We start from the raw sequence: 17,277 nt of genomic DNA, 5'->3' as shown, positions 1-17,277 counted from the left end.
TTTTCTGTCCTGAGATCGTGCTGATCCTGCCTGCACCTTCCTGCTGTGTCCTGCACAGCACAGGAACACACAGAAAGCCAAGCACAATCTCTCCACACAGCCAAACATGAGAATTTTCACAGAAAAACGTGGCCTGGCACGTTCCTGCCTTTTCCTTTTGGAAGCAATTTGAAGGGCAGCACAGCACAAACCTGAGCTGCTTTCATCCCTCCACCCAACATTTAGCACACCTCCAGACAGCTTTGGAATTCTGAATTTCTAACAGGTGTTCTGTCATGGGACAAGGCATTAGGAAAGAATTAAGGATGGTAACAAGAAGCACCAACCTCCAACAGGCAAAAATAAAGTCTTTAGGCTAATTCCCTAAATTCTCATTCCTTAATTCCTAATTAGGCAATTACCTGATTCTCATTCCATCCCCAGCTGAAGGGAACAGAATTATCATCCCACTTTGTGCTAAAAATATGAATTGAGCTGAAATTTGTTCCATGTTCTTCACATGCAGAGAAGGTGATAATGGGGAAAGAGATTTTTCCTCTCAGCTCACATCCCAGATATTCAGAGAAGTGAGGTGAAGACAGGTAGGAAAAGATGGAGGGATCAGCAATTTAGGAAAAAATCTCTTCCAGCAAGGTGAATAAATTGCTTTTTGACATATTGCATCTTCTGGTTGTAACCCAGGGGTGGAAGATCCCCAGGAATAACAAAACCCACATGAGCTCTGTGATGTTCTCTGGTTGGGTCCAGTGTGGTTTAAGGAAAGATTTTGGCTCCCAGGGAAGAAGCCCTGAGATATTTAAAGCATATTTAAAAGGCATTTTGGTTTCTTTCTTTGCCTCAAATAATGGGAATATTTTGCATTTCACCCACTGTGTCCCTGCAAACCAGCCCAGAGCTGGAAGCACTGCAGCAATATTTGCTTGAAGGACCTCAGGAGCTTTCCACTGCAAAATTCTTCCATTTTTTTACCACAGAAGAGCCTCTTGGAAGGCATTGGACAGCAGCAAACTCCTGGCACGAACCATGACAAGGGAGAATTTAATTCTGGAGCCCTAAACCACAACAAATAATCACACACTCTGATCCTCCCAGTGCCTGCTTTGTCCTGGGACAGGCAGATTTCCAGTCTGGATTTCCAATTTGGGGGTCACCCATGGGATCAGAACCTCCCCAGTTGTTCTCCCCCCTTGGAAATGATGGAGCAAAAGCCCAAAGTGCCCCTGGTGCTTTGAGCTGCCTCCCCAAAATTGGGATTTGGGGGCTCAGAGTCACTCACTGGGGGCACCTGGAAGAGCTTCTGGACCCAAACCCAGCCTGGGGTTCACTGCAGCATCTCCCTGGAGCAGAGGGCTCAGGCAGCATCCTCTGCTTGCCAGGCAATGACCCAAGAACTCCTCAGGTCCCTCCTTCCCCAAAACCACGAATTTCCCAAAGCAGGGCAGCTCCTCGAGCTTCCCTCAGCACCTGGGGCATGGACAGAGCCACAAACACCCAAAATCTGCTCCTGCAGCTCCCTGATTGAGCAAAACTCCCTGAAATCCATTCATGAGTGCCTGAGCAAGAACAAAGGGGAGTAGAATACATTTAAAAGAAATTAAAATTGTTTTGCTGCCATAGGCTAAAAAAAAATAAAAAATCCCCCTTCCCTTGGGCTTGGAGTTTGATTTGTATTTCAATAAAAATAAATCAAAGTGGACAGATTAGTGTGTTTTGAAATGCAAATGCTTTGAAGACATTAAAGGACAAATAACAAGGTGGCATGTTCTAAGTTTATTTTTGGTTATTATTTTTATTTACCCTTTGTTCTTAAATGATCCTGTGGATCCTGTGTGCCTGATGGAAAATTTTGCTCTGTGCAGCTGTAAGGAGCAGGGAGAGCTCCTCCTGCACTATTTCCTTGTGAGTGAACAATGCCAAATAGCTCCATAATTTCAATATTGATCCCAAGGCACACCCTAAAGCCTCAGAAAGCTCCTGGGTGGTTTTGGTTCAACCTGAATCCAAGAAAATCACAGCAAAGGTTTTTTCAGGTGATCCTCAGCACTGGGATCTGAGAGTTTTGGATTTCTCAAACAAATAAAAGCCAAGAGAAGCACCTGAGTCAGTGGAGTTGCTCAGGGCCAGGAAGGAAGGACTTGACCCAGCCCCAGCCATTGTTTGAGAGGTTTTCAGAGTAATCCATAATTAATAAGGCAGCATTGTGGTTCCAGGTTAATGGGCAATTAATTGAGAGTGCACAAGGTGCTTGCAGGGAGGGATGAGAGCCCTCAGCAGGACCTTCACGAGCTCCTCACAAAGCAGCTTTCACACAGGTAAACATTTAATATTTTAATTCATTTTTCTGAGGAAGGTTCAGCCCTGGACACCCCTGAGTGCTGCAGGCACCCCCAGGAGCTCCCAGCTCATTCCCCACCCATGGAAAGGTCTCAGCACACAGAGGAACAAAAAATCTCCATCATCAATTCCCTCAGCCAAACATCATGGACTTTGTAATTCACAAAAACTGAGCAAACAAAGCTTTTCAAGGCTTGGCTTTTTTTGTGTTCAAAGAGCTTTTCTGAAAGGACTGAAGGACGTGTTCTCTTTGCAATGGATCACAAGATCCTGGGAAAACAAGGAGAGAAAAGCCAAAGAGCCTTTCAAGTGCTGAGAAAGAAAACTTCCCAAATTCCTTGGACCACTCTGTGTTCCTCCCAAAATAATTTCACTTTGGTATTAGAGGCAGAGCTTCAAGCCAAAACTTCCACTCCTTCCAAAGCTCAGAGATCTCCAGAGCCCAGCCTGGAGAGCCAGTCTCACTTGGAACACAGATCTCCCACAAAGTGCAGCCCTGGATTAAGTGTTAAATTCACCTTGAGGCTGCCCAGCAGCAGAGATTTGTCTGGAATCACCTGCACACACTCCAGGGCAGCTGACACACTCAGCCTCTCCTTTAAGGGACTTGAACAGAGGGTTTGAAATCCTGTCCAGGCAACAGGAGAGAATAAAGTTCTGGATTCAGGTCTAAGAAGGACAGAGAGACAACAGGAAAATGCTCCTGTGGTCACAAAACATCCCAGATTTGGGATATTCTGTGCTGGGAGGAGTTGTAAATTCTGAGTGAACACATTTAAAGGTAAAGGAATTTATTTTATTGCTGTTTCTTGCTGCCAGGGAAGCAGGGAGAAGAGTGTGGGAGAGGTCTGTGAGGAATTCTGTGCCATCCACACCCAGATTTAATTTATTTGTGAAGATAAAGGGTGAGCAGCCTCCATCCCTGCATCCCTTTTCCAAAGCACAGGGAGGCATTTTCCAGAGTCTCCTCCCAGGAATTGCCTTTCCTGAGCTCCAGAGACCCCCTGGTATAATCTGAGTCATGGACAAGCTCAGTGTGATGGGGACAAGGCATTCACACAGCTCTTACAAGGTATTTTAACCCCTTGCTTGCATGCTGAGACTGTGCAATATCAGCACATCTGAAATTGCTGGGCAGCTCTTTCAAAGGTAAACAGAATTCATGTAGAAATTGTGAGAACATTGAATCTGTCAGAGCATTTCTCAGCCATCTCAATGCCATGGGAAAGGCCAAAATACTTCACTTTTCATACTGGAACTCCAGGGAACACCGAGTACCCACAGCCTTTACAGTCACTGGGGAAAGGGGCTGTTCAGAAGCTGAAAAACACAAATTTCATTTGTCTAAATGCTCCCCTCAGCGAGGACATGGCACATCCCAAAGAGGTATTGAACACCATGTAGTTAAAATTCAGAAATAAGCTGCTTGCTCAGTTCCTAGGAGGCACTGTCACCTTGTATTTAGACACAGAATTTAGAAGTGCAGCTATGAAAATTAAATGGAATGAAATCACAGCACATGTGGGGAACATCTGCCAGCCCTGGGCGCTGCAAGGCCCCTTCACTTCACTTGGAGAATGCAAAAAGAATGATTTTTTAAAAAGAAAAGATAATTTAGAAGTTGTTCTGGTCCACTGTGGACTTGATCCTCTTCCTTTCAGACATTTTTAAGTGGTGTTTAACACAGCTGGGCACAACCCATCCAGCAAGAGGAGCAGACACACATTGAGCTGCAGCCCCAAAAAATTAAATGTGCCTGCCCTGGAGGAGGAGCAGGAGCAGAGGAGCCTCCACCCTGTGCCTTGGAGCACAGCAGGCTGTCCCTCTGAGCCACAATTGTGTTTTACAATCCCTTTTCACAGATGTAAATGCCACAGCAGTGTGGAAATGGCCCTGTAGGTTATTGCAGCAACAAGGCTGAGATGATAAATTTGGTTTAGAACATCAGTGTCTCATCCATTACCTTTCAGCAGCAGGTATTCAGCACACCAGACACTTGCTGAGCACTCAGAGTTTTGGGAGGCAGCCCCAGCAGCTTTTCCCTTCCCAGATAAATTTTCTCTTTATGATTTCAGCAGAGAGTATCACTTGCCCAGTTTCAGCAAAACTGCAGCCAGATGTCAGCTTTGATCTCATCACCACACAAGGAGGAGAGAGAAAGGACAGCCAGGTTACTCTGCACTTCAGCAAGAGGAAGAATTCACTCCCCTGCTCCTTGCAGCACCATCTGGGTTTGGCAAAGTTAATTCTCATCCGTGTCAAGAGTTCAATCAAGGAAATCATTTTGTTTTCCAAATGCTATTCCTTCCTGTTTCTTCTGGATATGTAATGCCTGATCCCCTGACCCCACTCCTTCTGTCCTCATTATTCATACTTTAAGCATCTTAAAACAAAAAATACTGCAGACAACGCTAGAATCAGTGCTGGGTGTTTAGAGCATATTTTTAATACACCAAGTAACATGCTGGGATGGATTTCTCATCAAGAGTGAAATGAAAGGAGGAAAACCACAACGTCCTACTCAAGGCTACAGGCCAGGAAAAGCAGAATGCTGCATTTCAGCTCTGGTGTTTGATGGATGCCAGAGCCCAGCCTCCATCCCAACACCCCAGGGACAGAAATGGCTCAGCAGCACGGGGATGAGGCACTGCAGGACCAAAAAACACAACTGCTCCTCCAGCCAGAGCCCAAGCTCTGAAGCAAACAGGGTCCCACTCCAGAAACCTCAAAGGTTCTCACTTTTCTTCTCCAAGGCAACACTGGGTCACCAACTCCATCCTTGGATACAATTCAGAATCTCCAAAAGACAAAATGTTTCAATCCCACAATCTCCTCACTCCAATGCCCTTCCAAGATACACTGGGTCACCAATTCCATCCCTGGATCACCAACTCAATCCCTGGATGCATTTCAGAGTCTTCAAAAGACTGAAAATGTTTCAACCCCACAGTCTCCTCACCCTAATGCACCACTGGGTCACCAATTCCATCCCTGGATGCCATTCAAAGCCTCCAAAAGACTGAATACATTTCAACCCCAAAACTTCCTCACCCCAATGCCCCTCCAAGGCATCACTGGGTCACCAGTTCCATCCCTGGATGCAATTCAGAATCTCCAAAAGACAGAATGCTTCAAACCCCCACAATCTTTTCACCCCAATGCCTCACTGGGTCACCAATTCCATCCTTGGATACATTTCAGAATCTCCAAAAGACAAAACGTTTCAATCCCACAATCTTTTCACCCCAATGCCCCTCCAAGACATCACTGGGTCACCAATTCCATCCCTGGATCACCAACTCAATCCCTGGATGCATTTCAGAGTCTTCAAAAGACTGAAAATGTTTCAACCCCACAGTCTCCTCACCCCAATGCACCACTGGGTCACCAACTCCATCCTTGGATACATTTCAGAATCTCCAAAAGACTGAAAACATTTCAATCCCACAATCTTTTCACCCCAATGCCCCTCCAAGACACCACTGGGTCACCAATTCCATCCCTGGATGCATTCCAGCATCTCCAAAGGACAAAACATTTCAACCCCACAATCTTTCCACCCCAATGACCCAGCAGTACCTTTTACCTTTTTTCTTGCCAGGTGCCTTCACCCAGCTGAGAAACCCTTGTGGTGCAGCAGCTCCTGAGACCTTCCTCCCCCTGGCTGTTGAAATAGTGCTGTGGGGCAGACCTGCAAGGCAGGAGCTTCCTTTAAAGGCTTTTTATACAATAGAATCCCTTCCTTGTGTCAGCAAGGGTTTGGGTAAAACCCTGCATTAAACCCTCCCCAAAAATGTTTTGCAAAATTTCACAAAATTACATGAAAAACTGCTGCATTTCCCATTAATATTATTAATAACATTGATTTTTAAATGTTGTTTTTTAAAAGTGTTATTTTTGGTCGTAGCAAGATCTTCCTTCGAGGTGCCCAACCAATTATTACAATTTGTATTTTCAATTTATTTTCACTTTCATATCTCTAATTTTTTTATTTTGTTTCAAAATGTACAACACTGGTATCTACATCATACATCCCCAACATGTCAAATAAATGCTCTGTGCTGTTTCCCCTCCTAAGCACAGAGCAAGGCAGGACAGATTCTAACACAATTTTCCATCAAACTCATTGCCAAAATCTGTAAGGACAGCTGCTAATTAGCAGAGATCTGAACCACCTTATTCTTTAGATCAAAGTGTCCCCTGTTTGAGTTGTAATGAAATAGCCCAACACTTTGAAGAAGAAAAAGAATTATCTTAATTAGGGGGGGGAGAGCAGTCAGTGTCTGTGGATTTCTGTGATCTTCCCTTTTAGCACAATCCTATGGACTTTTCATTTCACTGGAAATGCTGATGGATCCAAATTTCCAGGGAAATCGATTTCAGAGCTTCAAGCTGCTCTCAGAACTTGGTGTGACTCTCCCTGAATTGTGGTTGCTCCATCCCTGAAGGTTCCAGACATCAAAAAATCCATTTCATCTGCAATTGGAGCGACAGCCTCGCGTGTCCTGCACTGCCTGTGTGTCCCCAAACACCCACCAGGATTTGTGGCCACTCTTCATGTCCTTAGACAAGGATTTAAACACAACAGGGACGTTCTGTGCCGTGTTTGTCTCACTGAGCAGAAATAGAGAGGGAAAACGGGGATAAGGCAAATCTGAAGTGATTCCCACCCCGGTGGATCATGATTTGGAGGGGCTGGCAAGGTGTGAAGATCATGTTTGTGTTTCTGGGGATCTGTGGGAGTTCTCCTGCTGAGAGCCTGACCCAGAGTGTTCCACGTTGTTGGAGACATATGTTCATCCCTCCTGCTGCTCAGTGCTCCCCTTGCTGTCCCAGGGAATATCTACTGTGCCTTGGTGGTGTAAGAACCCCCAAACCCAAAGAGAATTCACCAATCTCAGCAGGGTGAAAAGGAAAAAAGACCCTCTGTGATAACTGATAAAAGATTGGTGTTAATCATAAAAGTATTGAGGTTTGTAGAAACCAGAATACTAAGGTCTGAAGTGACACTTGATAGAGGAAAAATGTAATTAAATCATTCTGGTTTAAATCCCCCTGTTATAAATATTACATTGCTAAATAATTTGTATCTACTACAAGTTTGTAAAATCAGACTTTCCAATAGACTGACTGATTTGCAAAATCAGATTTCCCACCTTGGTTTTATCAATGACTGTCTATCTACAAAGACCAAAACTTCTCAATTTCTGCCAGTTTTATCTACTAAGACCAGGGTGGTTTTCTATGGGACTGACTCCCAGACACTTCATGGATGTTTACTTTGGCCACCACTGCTTGCCTGGCAAAATTATGACAGCAAGAAAACAAAAATTATTGATTACCACAGGAGACCACACTGTAAGAAGAAGTTGCAATCCAAGATTCAATGGAGTGAGCAGTGACCCCTCACATCCCCAGCACTGCTTTGCTCTGTCTATATAAAACAAAGCAATCTAAATTTTGTTAAAAATTGAGACTTCTGTTTCTCATGTATAACACCCTCTGTGGGTATTGGAGATGAATTCCTTGAGGCTGTCACAACCACACACAGGGGCCAGGTCTGAACCTGGTTCTGGCAGTGCTGGGAGGCTCCTCTGAAGCTGCAGGAGTTTTGCAGGATGAGGTGGATGGGAGCAGCTCAGCATTTTAGGGGCAGCATCCCAGTGGTATTTGAGCCAGGAAGGGTTCCATCATATTTGAGTTGGCTGTGCTGAAAGGGCAGGCAATTTCTGATGAGATGTGGGCTCCTCTGGAGTCAGAGGAGGGTTTTTAGCAGCAAAGCTCTGTTTGATCTCACTTCCACTGATGTTAACTGCTTTTATAGGTCATTTCATTATTGCCTCATCGTAGGAGATTGGAACTCATTAATATGCAGCAGATAAAGCCCTTTGCATTTTAACATGCTAATTTTTAGGTGTCCATATGGCAATAAAAGCAGGCTTTGAGCCATCCATCCATATCTTTATGTGTCCATCTATATAAAAAACAATTTTGTGGTCTGGTGAGTAGGGCACTAAACTGGGAGCTGAAGCTGGGGCTGTTGCTGTGTTTGCCATTGACTTTGGAGACAGGAACATGAACAGATTATTATGGGCTACACCAGGCTGTGAACTCCCCATATGCCATCTATTCCTGAGCAATGCTCCCCAAATAAACTTCTGCAGAAAGCAAAGGAATTCAACCCTTCAATGAAAAGTGGGAAAGTGGGGTCTGAGGCACCAAGTGAGCGTGGCTCGTGCTTGCACTCGAGTTTCACATCCCCAGGTGCTTTTTTACACAGCTCCTGCATTTTTTGGAAAAGCTCTGTGGGATCTCCCTCCTTGCTCTGTCTCTTGTGTTTGCACTCCTGAGCCTTCACCAGAAATCTCTCCCTGCATAAAAGCTTGGGGGTTGAGGGAAGGAAGGAGGCTCTTCCAGGATCCAGCCACATAAATTATAAAAGCAGTGAATGCCATCTGTGACATTTAGAAGGTGATTTCCTTGTAGGTGGGCAGAGAGATTTACAGCATCTCCAGGTGCCATAAAGTGCCACTGTTGGGCCCGTGTAGACAAATGCAGATGCAGCCTCTTTGTTGTGTTTCTTCAGCTCTTATTACAGAATTTCTGCTCCTCTCTGTTCACTTCCTTGATATATTTTCCCTGTTGGGTTTTAAATTTGTTTTCAAACAGATAAATGAGGTTGTGCTTTCTTTAGCTGAACGCTTTGGATGCCACTGGAACTGCTCTACCTGGTGGGAGAGAACAGCACGTTCCAGCTGAGGCACTGAAGATGGCTCCTGTTGGGATGGCTTAATTGCCTTGCTGCTAATTAGCTCTCTATCTAAGTCTTATTAATTTTCCTTTAGCAAAGTTGCTCTGAGTCAAAACCTGCTAAACTAGTATTTTTTTAAATCCTGCTTTTTCATCTTCACCCTTACTACTGGTGCAGCCCCAGGATGGGAGAGGGAAACACCCAAGAGTGGAGCAGGGTCAGAGAGACTCAAATCACCCCCAGGCCCCTGGTGCAGGTTTGTGCTCAAACAGCATCACCCAGAGTGGCCTCTGCTCCCCAGGACAAATGGACCCATCTGTTCCTGTCGCTGCAGAAAGGCTCCTGAAAAAATGGGCAACTTGGAATGTTCCTCTAAATTACTTTTCCTGCTGCAGGGAACATTTTGCCACGGGCAGAGGACATGGGCTGTGCAGCCTGCCAAAGGCTATTTTTGCATCCCTGTTATCTCTGGAAGTGGTTTGAGGCCACTCAGTGATTGAAGATGGGGCAATGTTCAGCCTAAGTGAGTGGATGTTTGTTTCTCAGCTGAAGAGCTCTTCTAAGCTGAAGCCCTGTTCACCAGGGAAAAAAAAAAAATAATTCCATTCCTGAGCAAACAAATTAATAAGAATTTCCATCTTCTCATTATTTCTTTTTTTTTACTCCCAAACAAAAACATTATCTGCAACCACTGCAGCTAAGAAATGACATGAATAATTCACTCTAATTTCACACCATTTAAGCTACTTTACTAGCCTCTAATTAACATGTGTAGATTATTTAAGGACGAGAAAATTGCTTTAAAATGCAGGTAAGAGGCAGCTGACTATCCCCATGTATTATGTGATTTGATGCCTTTAGTGCTGATGAATATCCCAGGGTTGTGGCAGCTGAAGACAAATTTGTATTTTGTGAAGAGTGGGCTGAGGACATCCCTGCAGATCCCATGGAACGATTCTGGGAAATTGAAATTTTGAATTTTGAAAATTGGAATTTGGAAAAGTGGCAATTCTGAAGGGCAGTATTTAATGCTAATGCCCTGGCAGCACTTTCCTTGGCTCATCCTTTCCCTGCTGCTCTGGAGCTGGGGATTAATTTCGTGGCTCCTCCTTTGTCACCGGAGGGGACACCAGGAGAACAAATCAAATCAAGCCTTGCAGAACCCCAGGCCTGCACACAGGCACTGCACCTGGCCTCTGCAGCTCAGCATCCTCTCTGTGTGCTCAGGGCTTGTGGTTTTTCCTCTCTGAACGCCCAGAGAAGCTGATCTGACAGACAGGAGCATCCACAATTCTGTCAAGGTGATGTGCTGAGAACAGACCTGGCTGCCAGAAGGTCTTTAATCCTTTTTTTCCTTTTTTTGGATAATCTGAGACTCCTTTTGAGGGATGCTGCTTGGAAATCAAGGAGGAATGGCTTGGAATGGTGAGCACACAGGCAGCTTTTCTCTGAGGCTGCCTGGGGAACACACCCATATTTCCTGCTGGAAACAGCTCCTGTTTATCCCAAAAGGAGCTGTCTGGGCTTGGAGAACAAACCAGAGCTCAGAGCCAGAGCCCTGCTGTTCCAGGCAGCTCCCCTGCAGTCCCCAAATGCACCTCAACATCCTGAAGGGAATTTGCAGGGCTCTCAGATGCTGCTCAGGGGTTACAGGCAGATATTTCCCAATGTTTTGCCAAAAACTGATTTCTGCCCCTTGTTTTTACACTGGATGTGCCCATTCTCCTGTCGAGCTTTGTGTATTCACAGGGCATTAAAGTGCTTGGGGCTCCTGGGGTTTCCATGAAAGGAACCAAAAAATGAAAGCCCAAAGCAATCTGGTCACTTAATCATTAATTTGGGAAGGGATTGGTGCAGAGAACCAGGCTGGAGTTGGCCAGGCTGAGCAGTGAACTCGTGTTAAACTCAGAAAATGGGTAATTATGCCTAAATTGCCTTTCATAATTAAAAAGATGCAACAAATGAATCAATCTGATCTTCAAGTAACATGAACCTGAAGGGCAGGGTTTGAGCACTGCTGGAGGAAATGCTGGTTATCAGATTAATGGCAAATGCATTTTCAGGTTGATTAGCTAAAAGCCCAAGAAAATGGAAAAAGAAACAGGCTGCTCTTTAACAGCACGAGCTGAGCATTTCCATACTAGTAAATAAGAGGTAGGATAATAAAATCCTCATTAAGCTGCTGAGGCCTATTTGGTTTTGTTTTCTTTTCAAGGGAATGTTTTAACTCTGCAAACAAGAGGGAGCAAAACTCGAGTTCACGCAGGTTTTAATTGCCTGGGGAGAACTCCCAAGTCCAAATGCTTCTGAGAAATTCCTCCTTGCACGATCATTCTGCTGTGTGCCTTGGCAAGCATCCCCCTGATAAAACCCAGGGTTTGATGTCAAGTTGGGATCACTGAGGGGAGGCTGTGCTGAATTCATTTCAGTCTGAGGAGGGAAATTCAGGAAGCTGAGGGCACCTTTGGACCAGCAGCTTTTCCTTCATCCAGAGGTTTGATTGTCAGCTGGTGCTGAGCTGGGTGACAATGATGGAATATTTTGGGAGCTGGAATCACACAGTGCCTGTTGCACAAGAACCGCTAACCTCCTGTAGTCAGGCAAAAGGAGAAAGTTGGTCTGTAATTTACTCCACATTAACTGGTTTCTGAAGAAAGATTTCTGCCTCAAACCCAGGTTCCTGATGGGCACCTATCATCAATCTCAGAAAAAGGCAAAACCAAGGAGACTGAATTGTCTTTTTTATTAATTTTTATTTCCCTGAGAATCACTCTCCATTTTCTGCAAGGGTGCAGGAGCAAACTCTGAGCTGTGAGCCTTGGGTCAAACCACAGCAGCAGGAGCAGAGAAGTGAAAGAGCAGCACAGGGAAAGTTTATTTTCTCATTACTCACCCTGGTTTTTCTGCATGGCCAAACTGCAGCAGCAGCAAGTATTCACCAAAAGCTTCTAAAGGATGAGCAAATGTCTGTGATGAAACCTTCAATGCAGAGTGGCTGGGAGAAAGAAGGAAGAAAGAGAGGAGAAACCTCACCTGAATATTTACAACCCTGGGCAGGAAATCTTGCCTTAAATTCATGCCTTGCTTAAATTCCTGAACCTGGCCACCATTAAATGTGGATAAATATCTGCAGGATTGAGATGCAAATACACAGAGCAGAAAGAATGAAGGAGGGGAGAGCTCCCCTCATTTCCCCCGCCTGGCTCTGGGTTTATCTGAGCACAAGGCCAGCATAAATCACTCCTGATCTGGATCAGATGTGTCCTGCTGGGCAAGCAGCAGAGCACAGATCCAGATTAATGATCACCGAGGCACAGACCTGGGCCCCTCTGCCAGGAGAAGATGAAGCATCCTCTGGGGAGCTCTGGCTCTCTCTGACAACCCTGGGAGCTCTGCAGGAAGCTTGGAGCAGACAGCTGATTTCAGATAGCTGGAGTCAGGCAGATGAATTTCCCTCCTGAGAAGGTAAGTGACTTGATCAAAATCAAACATGAAGTCCTTAGCATAAATTAAGTCCTGTGATCAGGGAAAATACGGAATAGACTTAAATTGATGGGCAGTGCTTGGGGGTTTGGATGAAGGGTGCTTTTGGGTTTTTTTCTTTTGTAATTGAAAGATGAGTTTGATCAGAAAGATAAAGCTTGATAAAGGATGATTTGCAGGGCCTGTGGTGCAGTAACATTGGTTCCAGCTGAAATTTCAAAGCCTGGGCAGTGGGAGCACACAGATATCATGAGCCACCATCCATTAATCATTAACTCTTTGTTTACCTGCCAGCATTGCTTCCTTCAGTTCTGTGCTGCTGGAGAGCCTTGGTGCAAATGAAGAATGACACCACACTCTTCCCTTTTTGCCTCCTAGGAAATGCATGGGAAAGAACACCAGCTGGTTTGGCAGCACAGCCCCAAATTTTGGGGGCACTTCCAAAACTTTGGCTGAGTCCCCTGTGCCCTTCAGGAGACCTGAACCATATTTGTATTTAGGACAAAAACAGATGGAGAAGGCAGACCCAGGACATTCCTGGTGTCCCCACACCACTGTTCTATCTGTCATTTATTCCTCCTCTCTCCACACTCCAGGCAGAGGGGAAACCTCATATTTCCCCTGAACTCTCCAGTTCCTCAACACTGGGACCTGAGGGGCACAGGAAATGTTCTAATTTGGACCTGGCACAAAGCCAGCCCCTTCTGCAGGTGAGTGATGAGGGATGTTGTTTAACCTTTGACTTCCCCAAGCCAGCTGTTCCTGTGGGAGCCCAGGACATCCCTCTGGATACCATGGATGGTTTGAGACCCTGGCAGGGGGCTCAGGAGCCTTGGCACAGAGCCCCAACCCCTGTGCCTTTGATTTCTCTCCCTGGGAAAAATTAACAGCTTTGCATGAAGAGTTACAAGCACAAAAAAATAAGTAGAGTGTAAGTTAGATTATTGCAAGGTGAAAAAGTAGGTTTTGAGATTTTTAATAAGGATTGGGGTCAAAATGGAGGAATTTGGCCGTGTTCTGTCCTTCTTTCTCCTTCTTTCTGCATCCATCTGTTGGGTGATGTTGGCACTTTTAGATTGGTTTAGAGCAGAACCAGACTGTACAATATCAGTGATAGGCATTGGAAGATAACTGTAAATAATGTTGATGTAGTTTATAGTATAAAAAGATAATCCCACCCCAGGGTGGGCAGTGTGCCTGGGGCTGAGCTGCTGAATGACCTGGGCTGGGCAGGGAAAGAACTTTTAAATTAATAAAATAAACAACTCTGGAAACTACAGAAGAGTCTCCAGACTCTTTCTCCAGTGCTCTGGAACACAGAGACTCTAAAACAACCCAGAGACAGCACCAGCCACGTGTTCCCTCAGTGGGATGTTTAAACTCAGTCCTGCTGTTCCCTCCTTGCTGCACCTTTATAGTCTGAGCTCTCAGACAGAGATGAACCCATTTCACTTCCCAGCAGTTTGAACACAGCTCCTCCAGCTGATTTATCTCCTTTATCCCTGTGCTGTTGGGTTCTCTGTATACTCCACTCCTATCTCCCTGGATTTTCAGCTACAGGATGTGACTGGTGTCTGAATTGTCATTTTCCATGCTTTCAGGCATGGTTAAGGCACAATAAAATCCTCATGCTGTGTTTGGAGCAAGGTGAGTGAAGCTAAAAATAGTGCTTTTAAAAAAATAAGCATTTTTTTTTCTCCTTTGATTTACAGTGCTGAGCATGTTGATATTTTGCTGAGGTTTTGAAAGTGTTTTAATTGGGCACAGTGCTTTATGGCTTTTACTCTCTTTATTCTCCAGCACTGAAGGTGTCTCCAAATTCAAACAGAGAGGCCACACTCACTCTGAGCCAGCTGAGCCTTGGATAATGCCACAGGACAGCTGCTCACACAAGATTTTTTTCCTCACTATGTTCGATGGAGGCTGAGCTGTTTGCTTTGTGTGATGAACTTGATGCTTTTTTCTCCTTTTTTTTTTTTTTTTTTTTTTTAACAGAGTGAAAAGTTGCACCTTATAATTCACCCCTGGCCAGTAGGGTGGCACCAAATCCTTTTCTTTCATAGAACCATGGAATATCCTGAGCTGGAAGGGACCCACAAGATCATCCAGCCCCAAAATCCCACCTGGGCACCCCTGGAGCAGAGTCCAAACCCTCCTGGAGCTCTGGCAGCCTTGGGGCCGTGCCCAACCCTATCTCTTTAGGACCTTTAAACCATTTTTGCAGCTGGCAGGAGAAACAAACCCTCTGAAAGAGGTGAAATTTGGGAACTTCACAGCATCTTCTCCATCTCCCTGCAGAGCCCTTGGGTGTGCACAGGAAAAGAGCTGGGACACAGGGATGGAGCAGGAGTGGCAGTGGGGGATGTTGAGGTGTGGCAGCCACCCCCAGGGTGGGCAGTCAGCTCTGGGCCCTGATTTGGGGTGGTTTGGGGTGGTTTTGGGTGGTTTGGTGGTTTTGTGGGTTTTGGGTGGTTTGGGTGTTTGGGAGATTTTAGGATGGGGATGTTTTGGTTTTTGGTGGTTTGGGGTGGTTTTTGGGTTTGGTGGGGGTGTTTGGGGTGGTTTTGTGGTTTGGGTGTTTGGGTGGTTTTGGGTGGTTTTGGGGTTTTGGATGTTTTGGGCTGATTTGGGATGGTTTGGGTTTTGGGTGTTTTTGGGGTGTTTGGGGCTGGTTTTGGGCTGGTTTGGGGTTTGGGGCTGGTTTTGGGTGTTTTGGGCTGGTTTGGCTGTTTTGGGGCTGTTTTTGGGCTGGTTTTGGGATGTTTTGGGCTGGTTTTGGGATGTTTGGGTGTTTTTGGGGCTGTTTTGGGCTGTTTTGGGATGTTTTTCCACCCCCGTGCCTCGTGCTGGTGAAACTCCAATGAGTGGCTGCTGCAGCAGTGAGGTTGTGCCTCTGAAGGTCACAGGCTGGATCTGCTGGAGCTGTCCCTTACAAAATCCAACATCAACATCTGCAGAGAGCGGGGAAAAGCAGGGGAAAAGCCCTGTGGACTTTCCACTTGCACAGGGTCATTATCTGCCCTGACAGCTCCAGAGCTCCAGGCTGCCCCTCCAAAGCTGCTGCTGCTGTGCTGCAAATGCTGAACAGCCACACTGCAATTATTTGTCAGCACCAAAGTCCCCCCTGTGCCCTCTGGCCCTCAGACACGTGTGGGCTCCATGGGAAATGCTGCACCAGGAGCACAGAGCTGCCTCTGCAATAATAAACACTCAGGACTCAGCTTCTTCCTGCAGAAAAGCCAGTCTTTAATGTTCTGCATTTTTACAGTTCTCAAGAGCTCCTGTATCCTCCAAATTCTTGCTGTTCAATTCACGAAATCTTTCTGTTCCTGGATAGTTTCCATATTTTGTTCACTGATTGCCATGGGACAGATTTCTTGTTTTTCACAGGTGCAAACAGTTCTAGAATGGTTTCCTGTGCTATTTGCCTTTCATTCTTATGATTTTCCATATGGGAAGTTCCAAGCTAACTGCTGGCAGTGGTGGCTGCTTTCTTTTTTCTTCTGCCTTCACTCAGAGTCAGCATTGAAACCCAAGAGATGGATTTTCTGTTTGGACTTGGTTGTTTATTAAATCTTATCTAAAGTACAGAGAAGGCTTCAGCACTTCTAGCTATCAAGCCAGAAGTGAGAAAATGGAGCTGAATTTAGTTGGTTGCAAGGTCTGTTAAAGCTAAACAATCCAATAAAGAGCTAACACTAATATTATTTATACTTTTGACCCAATAACAAAACCTGTGACCTGGTACTTTTATCCAACCAAAAACTACCTGAAATCATGAAGAAGAAGGAACAAGAAGGAAGAAAGACACAACACCCAAGAACTTCCATCCTGTTCCACACCCATTACTATATTCTAAACCCCAAATTCCAAACCTTTCACCATGTGAAATCACACACTATACCATGATTTTTAACTCCATCACTCAATTTGGCCTTCTCCAAGCCCCAAGTCCAAAGCAGTGTTCTCCAGGGGGTCAGTGCCAGAAAGCACAGAAAGCTCAGAACTCCCAGGCTCCAGGGTTCCAACAAACTGCTCAGCTAGAGGAGCAGAGCTTAAACCATGTTTTATAAGACCTTTATTTTATAAGAAATTCTTGTATGCAACAAGCTCCCATCCTGCCTTCAGTGCATTAGAAAAGAGCAATTCCCCATCTGAGCCCTCCCAGCCTGCTGGAAGATGTGGCTCCAGTTTTCTTTTGCAAAGGATGCAGTTGCTTGCTCTGGTCAGGATTTTGAGGAATGTTTCCATGGCTGGTCTGGCTGAAGTCAGGAATAGCAGCTGGAGCTCCATTTCCTAAAGATAAACCCGTGCTTGAATCACAGAATCACAGGCAATGCTGAGCTGGAAGGGACCCACAAGGATCATCCAGTCCAACTCTGTGCTTCACCAAATCAATTTAGATTTTTGCACACCATTTAAAACTTTAATTTTGGTGGAAGAAAGTGTAATAGAGGAAACCAACATTTATTATGGAGATTTGTATGTTTTAGTAATACCCCAAATCTTGTTCTGTTTGCTCAGATTATTTTTGTATTAATAAATACACCCAAGACCTGAGCAGGTTTTTGTTAAAAAATGTGCCAGTCATAAATCCTGCTGTCCATAAAAAAGTTTACCTTGCTCAGTCTTCAGCTATGTGTGAAGAATTCAGAACTGCTACTGTGATAGACTGAGGGGTGTTAATGCCTGGAAAAATGCAGAAATCG

Source organism: Catharus ustulatus, chromosome 15, assembly GCF_009819885.2.
Source record: "Catharus ustulatus isolate bCatUst1 chromosome 15, bCatUst1.pri.v2, whole genome shotgun sequence".
NCBI classification, from domain to species: Eukaryota; Metazoa; Chordata; class Aves; order Passeriformes; family Turdidae; genus Catharus; species Catharus ustulatus.
The sequence above is the reverse complement of the archived record's forward strand: the minus strand, read 5'-3'. Positions refer to the sequence as shown.